At 39.9% G+C, this 7,458-nt stretch overlaps 1 long non-coding RNA gene across 1 annotated transcript; it reads left to right on the forward strand.

Moving 5' to 3' along the window:
- The first annotated feature begins 992 nt into the window (after positions 1-992).
- LOC134204183 (uncharacterized) lies at positions 993-1,411 on the forward strand. The gene is made up of 3 exons (XR_009977795.1): positions 993-1,056; positions 1,122-1,242; positions 1,300-1,411. It is a non-coding gene; the product is annotated as an uncharacterized LOC134204183 (long non-coding RNA).
- Positions 1,412-7,458: the final 6,047 nt, after the last annotated feature.

Genomic DNA, 7,458 nt, shown 5'->3' on the forward strand with positions numbered 1-7,458 from the left:
AAACGCTCATTAGACCGGTAGTCCTCTACGGACACGAGACCTGGACGATGCTCGTGGAGGACCAACGCGCACTTGGAGTTTTCGAAAGGAAAGTGCTGCGTACCATCTATGGTGGGGTGCAGATGGCGGACGGTACGTGGAGGGGGCGAATGAACCACGAGTTGTATCAGCTGCTGGGAGAACCATCCATCGTTCACACCGCGAAAATCGGACGACTGCGGTGAATGTCGGACAGTAACCCGGTGAAAATGGTTCTCGACAACGATCCGACAGACACAAGAAGTCGGGATGCGCAACGGGCAAGGTGGATCGATCAGGTGAAAGATGACTTGCGGACCCTCCGTAGACTGCGTGGTTTACGACGTGTAGCCATGGACCGAGCCGAATGAAGAAGACTCTTATATACCGCACAGGCCACTTCGGCCTTAGTCTGAATACATAAATAAATAATTGTCCTCAATAATTGTACGGTATTGTGTTTCAACGGATTTGTTTAACATTTATTTAGGGTCTGTCTCAATTGGATAATTAAACTGAAATTAAACTTAAAAGTGACATTTCAATAATTATCAAATAACCCTGCTCGCAGAGCAAGATTACTTTTGACAGATATCGAATCATTTTCCATCGATGTCCTATTGGAATTGCTGGGTAGCACCAGCCATTTATATAACGGGGTGATTTCTTAATTTTCGAACTGTCACTTTTAAGTTTAATTCTCCAAATGAGACAGAGCCTTAGTGCTAATCCATCTGACTGCAATATATTAAATCTATATACATAACAATGAATTTCTGTCTGTCTAAACCTTATACACGCATAGAAATTTTGCTTAGTTGAATCAACAATATTGTTGGTTGAACTCAACTCATTTTGTTTGTTAAAGCTAAGTCGAGTCAAGTACGAGACACTGAGGACGACCTTACTGTTGAGGTCGAAATACGTATCTGTCAAGGTAAAATTAAGTGGTGGAATTAAATGGGATTGCACAAACTCGTCTTATGACAAGTGGCTTGTGTAAAGTTTAAAAGTTGGATGAATAAATCAAAACCAGGTGTAAGTATAACAAGTAATGCATTAAGTTAACGTGTCTTTAAGATTATTTCGTTTCTATTCCTCAGAAGCAAAACATTGTTGGTGAAATGGACTCGGACCGTTCATTAGAATCCACCAGCGCAGCGGTTTCCCATAAACATATTCGTTCACCACGGAAGTTCTTACAATGGACAAAATAGTATTGAGGTAAGGAGAACTTTGAAAATCATATTATCAATCCTTAAATACTCTCTTATTTTCTAGAGAGTTGTTTGAAAATCATGTCGGCAGGGTTAGGAGCAAACCGGTAGATGACTCCTTTAACGACCTCGCGCCTACAGAAACCAGAATCCATGCGAATTTCGTTTGAACCAGGATGCAATCATATTTCAATCCAAATAAAATTATTGGAATAAAATACAAATATGCGATACAAACGTAAGTATTAAATATTATATGTACAACGAAAGAAAATGAAAAATAAATCTAAGACAAAAATTAAACGCTAGTTGTACTGTTGTATAAATTCTCCAAATATGGTTTCAAAATAACTACAAAAAAGGCTTACTGTTTCAACTCTTGAGACAAGATTATATGCAAACCTTCTGTTGTATTGTACGTGAAAAATTTTGTTCGAGAAAACGATCGATTTTTTATAGTAACATACTTAATCGCCCCCCTTCACACCGTGCTTGCAAAAAGAGAAACCTCTTCAGAGCTGGGAAGTTTGTCTATTACAGTATGGGCAACGAAAGGTTGTCCTCAAGGAGGAGTCCTCTCACCACTAATGTGGTCCTTAGTGGTATAGACGATCTTTTAAGAAGCTTAGAAGAAAAAGGTTTCGAGGTTGTAGCCTAGGCTTTGCCGATGATATAGTCATCATAGTGAGGGGGCGATTTGACAATATCATTTCAGAGAGAATGCAATGGGCCCTAAAATTTACGCATTTATGGTTCAGGAGGGCCTTAGCATTAATCCATCTAAAATTGTGATTGTACCATTCACTAGGAGAAGGAAATTTAGTCTAAAAGTTTTGAGGGTAGGAGGACTAGAAATTCAACTTAGTGTACAGGTCAAATACCTGGGAGTCATTCATTAAGACCAAAAATGATTTATTGGACCTACACTGCCATTATTCGTCCAAAGCTGACATATGCTGCTCTTGTGTGGTGGCCAAAAACAAAAGAGGCTACTGCACAGAAGAAGCTGACAAAACTGCAAAGGTTAGTGTCCATTGCTATAACGGGAGCGATGCGTAGCACTCCTTCAAAATCGTTAGATGCAATTCTAAATCTGCTACCATTGCATGAATTCGTGCAGTTAGAAGCGGAAAAGAATATGCAAAAACTCAAACGATTGAAATTATTCAAGCCAGGAGACTTAGTTGGCCACTTGAGTATTTCACAAAATTTCCAATATGGGCCAGTAATGAATATGAATGGAGACTGGATGAAACCTTTGGAGAACTATGACATTCCTTATAATATATGTGAGCCATCACGTATGGATTGGGAAGTCGGAGGTCCCACTGTTCGCGACGGTTCCATAAAATTCTTTACAGATGGCTCAAAAATTGGAACAAAAACGGGAGCAGGAATCTTTGGCCCTGGGGTAGCGATCTCAGTGGCAATGGGAAACTATCCAACAGTGTTTCAAGCGGAGATTTTTGCTATAATGAAATGTGTTAATGTCTGTCTTAAGAGGAATTATAGATATGCAAATATTTGTATTTTCTCTGATAGTCAAGCGGCACTCAAAGCATTGAGTAGCTTTAAATGTACGTCAAAACTTGTCTGGGAATGCATTCTTTCATTGCGAAAGGTGTGCCAAGAGAACTCCGTAAACCTATACTGGGTTCCGGGACACTGTGGCATTGAAGGTAATGAAAAGGCAGACGAGCTTGCGAAACAAGGTTCAAACATACAGTTCATTGGCCCAGAACCTTTCTGTGGTATATCATACTGTACCGTAAAAACGGAATTGAATCCAAATCCAAATTTCTAAATAGTGGCTTTATGCAACCAGGTGAAATTTGGAACGCAAATCCTGGAAAGTTAGTGAGTTTTATTAATTCAATTTTGCCAGACTGGGAACAGACGTGTCTTAGGTTGTTTACTTAAGAAATGGTGATCAACCTAAAAGATGCGTAGTTAATAGCAAATAGAGGTATACCACAAAAGTTCAACTCAATGGACGCAGTGGTCCTACGCCCCAACAACAACAAAAAAATCGCCCTTTCGTCATATTGTAGAATGGTCGAATAACATTTGTCTTACTGTTCAAACAATTAAGGGTAGTGTCGACGTATAGTTGCGATGGATTATATGTACTTTTGAACAAGTATTCTTTCTAATGGTTGTGAATTATATGAGAGAGAGAGTACATTAACAGTTCAAAACGTTCAAAACTATGCGGGGGTTCGCAAATCTATCGGAATTGGAAATGATAAAATAGTTAACGTTTTCAAATTAGTGCCAAGATGGGTTGATGTGAAAAGTCTTGATTATAGCTCATTCAAAATAGTTTTAAACGTCCGATGGAAAACTTTTGAGAATATGTAAGCTTACGTGTTAGAACATGGAAACCAGATTCCCAATGGTTTAGCGCATAGAAAGCGGAAAAGAAATATTTTGTTTTACATTACGATGTTTGTCTTTTTGAATTGATATTACTATTGTACTAGTTTAAATTTTGATGTTAGTAATTGTTTTTCAATGTTGGTTTATCTAATTAGATGTGATCATTCGATGTAAAAGAGTTAGTGTATTCAATTAGTCATTTGTTATTGGATTGATACAAATAAACAAATAAACTCCTATCCAGTGTTGTAAAATGTCATTTGCATTCGTTTGAATAATTTTCCCAGAACTTTTTTTAGAAGGTAGCTATCAATTCATGTTGTATGGCGAACTTATAGTGCTTAAATGGACCTACAACTTTGTCTAACAAGACTTTGCTGTAAATATGTAATCTGGGGCGGGGGAGGCAAAATGTCATTCAAATGACATTATGTCAAATGACACGTGACATTTTGAAGAGTTTTCACTCTCCAGCCTTAGATGTTATACTTAGAGCAATGTACCAATGTACAATATACTCGCCGATGTGCTCAAGGAACGTGGGTTTGGCATCGTAGCGCTGCAGGAGGTTTGTTGGAAGGGATCAATGGTGCGAACGTTTAGAGGTAATCATACCATCTACCAGAGCTGCGGCAACACACACGAGCTGGGAACAGCTTTCTTAGTGATGGGCGATACGCACAGGTGGTGGCCGATCAATGAAAGAATGTGCAGGCTGAGGATCAAAGGCCGGTTCTTCAACTTCAGCATAATCAACGCCTACACTCCGGAAGCACTGATGATGATAAGCTGGAACGTGAGTACAACAGCTGCTCAAGCCACGACGTCAAAATCATCATAGGAGATTTGAACTCTCAGGTTGGCCAAGAGGAGGAGCTTAGACCAACTATTGGAAAGTTCAGCGCTCACCGGCTGACGTACGGCCTACGACTATTTGATTTCGCCGCCGTCAACACCTCCAACACAGACTTCCGTATCGGTACACCTGGAGATCATCACTGCAGACAAAATCACAAATCGAACGAGGAACAATACAAACGGGCGCAGACAAAACTCGATTTTTCGGAGGAAAAACCGCTAGCAGGAAAAGCGATACCGTGAAGTGATTGAGCAACTGTACCGTGCTAATAAGGCACGAAAGTTCTATGAGATATTAAATCGTTCACGTAAGGGCCACGTGTCACACACAGCCCCATATGTGTAGGAAGATAAAGGGGAACCTTCTTACAAACGAGAGCAGGACAAACGTCTTCCGGCTCCGGATCTCCAGGAAATCCAACTACCAGGAGAGCTGTTTAAACACGGTGGACACTTGGACAGGCACTGGCTAGAGCGCTGCACTGAGTAACTACCAAGGTTTGGGAGGATAAGGTTCTGCCGCAAGAGTGGATGGAAGGTGTCATATATCCCATCTATAGAAAGAGCAATAGGTTCAATTGTAGCAACTACTCTCTCAAGTTTTATATCGCCGACTAACACCAATTGCAAGAGAGTTCGTGGGGCAAGATTTATGGGAGAACGCTGTACCACGAACAAAGTGATCACCGTACCACAGTTATAACAGAAATGCCGCAATTACAACGTGCTTACACATCATCGTCTACAAAGCCGCATATGATACAGTCGATTGAGAACAGCTATGGCAGCAAATGCACGAAAACGGATTTCCGGATAAACTGATACGGTTGATCAAGGCGACGATGGATCCGGTGATGTGCGCAGTTCTAGTTTCAAGGGCATTCTCGAGTCCCTTCGAAACGCGCAGAGGGTTACGGCAAGGTGATAGTCTTTCATGCCTGCTATTCAACATCGGTTTTGATGAAGTGATACGAAGGGCAGAGATTGACGGTTTTCACGAAGTCCGTTCAGGTTTTGTTTTTCGCCGACGACATTGATATCACGGCACGTAACTTTGACCAAGATGAAGGAAACCTACATCGGACTGAAGAGGGAAGCAAAGCGGATCGGACTAGTCATCAGTACGTTGAAGACGGAGTACATGATAGAAGGAGGCTAAAGAGAGATCAATATAAGCCTTCCATCACGAGTTTGTTTGTATCGGTTGTTATGAAATCGAGGTGGTTGAAAAATTCATGTACTTGGTCTCACTGGTGACTAGACGAATCCAAGTAAAAATAAGAAGAAGACACACGACGGTGTTAGCTTTGACAGATCCTACAGCACAGCATATGGAGATCATGTCAAAATGCTTATAATAAATTCTAGACAAAATGTAATTAAAATCTGATTGATGTATGGAACGGAAAAAGTTCCGAATTGTATGATAGATACATTTTTGGAGAGTATTCAAAAAATTGAGATAAGCTTCCAGATACGTAATTCAGAACTTTTTCCGTACATCAATCAAATTTTTATTACATTTTGTCTAGAATTTATTATAAGCATTTTAAAATGATCTCCCTATACTGTGCTGCAGGATCTGTCAAAGTTAACACCGTCGTGTGTCTTCTTCTTATTTTTACTTGGATTCGTCTATACAAGCAGAGAAATTCAAAGAAGCATCGTGGTAGGAAATTGTACCTATTTTGGACTCCGACCGACTATCTACAAAACGCTCACTAAACCAGTAGTTCTACGGACACGAGACCTGGACGGTGCCTTAGTCTGAAAATAAATAAATAATCATAGTGTTATAGTGCACAACATTCACGGATCTAAATTTGTACAAATTCTAGCGTTTCAGTCAGTAGATCTCCCTCGCCCCTCCAATCAATGTTTTGTTTATTATTTTTGTTATAAATATTTCTAATTTATCCTTATCATTGAAGCTATTGATAAGTTTTTTGACAAGTAAAAGTAGCCTAAGCTCTAGCGTACAATTTCTGTAGGATGTAGCAAAAGTGTTTATAAAGTCATAAATAGATTTTATTACTTTTATGATTTTTGTAAATTTTGTGTGCCTTAGGCTTGCGAGTTTTTAAGTTCTTAATTTGTCGTTTATACCAAATTGGGTCTTATTGTTGATATGGCATAATTTTCGCTTTAGATATTCTTTAGATTGTATTTTTTACAGATACGTATTTCGACCTCAGTCCAGTACTATCCAATGGTGGGGATAGTACGAAACAGTGAGGACATTACACTAAAAGCTCAAAATATTTTTTTTTTATCATTACTGTTGTACACTGTATAGATATGCGTATCACGACCTAGAAAGATTTTACTCCATATGCCTGTCTGAAACGTGCGTGTTCTAACATGCCCTCCTAATTATATTTGCCTAAAATAATACATATAATAATCAGTTAATTTATTTATTGTCTCTTTCACTTCTGCAGATTCGCTTCACTACTGTTCTTAACCTTATAAATGGTGATCATTACTGTGATTGCATACAAAACATCCCATTTGTTGCACAATCTTTTTCTACGAACGATGCTTGTTTCCCAAAGCAGGTTGAACATTGATAACATCAAATCCAGCATAAACCGATTCTAATCCTTTCCACTGATGAAATCCCTTGAACAAACTCAAGCTGATAGATGTTGCAGACGTAGCAACTACCAAACCATCTCACGTCACGAAGATTGTTGATCAGCGCTCCGCTCTTCAAAAAAGGGAAGATTGCGCACACACTTGATCGGACCCCGCCGGACAACAAGTTAGGCAAGGGGGGAGGGGGGCAGTTTTGTTGTGATTATGGTAGCGAAGGCACTATAAGATGAGGACGAGATGAGGCGGGATGCGGCTGCGCACGGCAATGCGCCCATCGCCGTAATCATTGCCGGTCCACAAAAGTGTGGTAACGGATGAACTGATGCTGATATGCGTTGAATGCTGTTGGTCCAAACCGAATGAGAGCTGCCGCGAGCTCGTTAAGAAT

The sequence above is a fragment of the Armigeres subalbatus genome, unplaced genomic scaffold, assembly GCF_024139115.2.
Source record: "Armigeres subalbatus isolate Guangzhou_Male unplaced genomic scaffold, GZ_Asu_2 Contig435, whole genome shotgun sequence".
NCBI classification, from domain to species: domain Eukaryota; kingdom Metazoa; phylum Arthropoda; class Insecta; order Diptera; family Culicidae; genus Armigeres; species Armigeres subalbatus.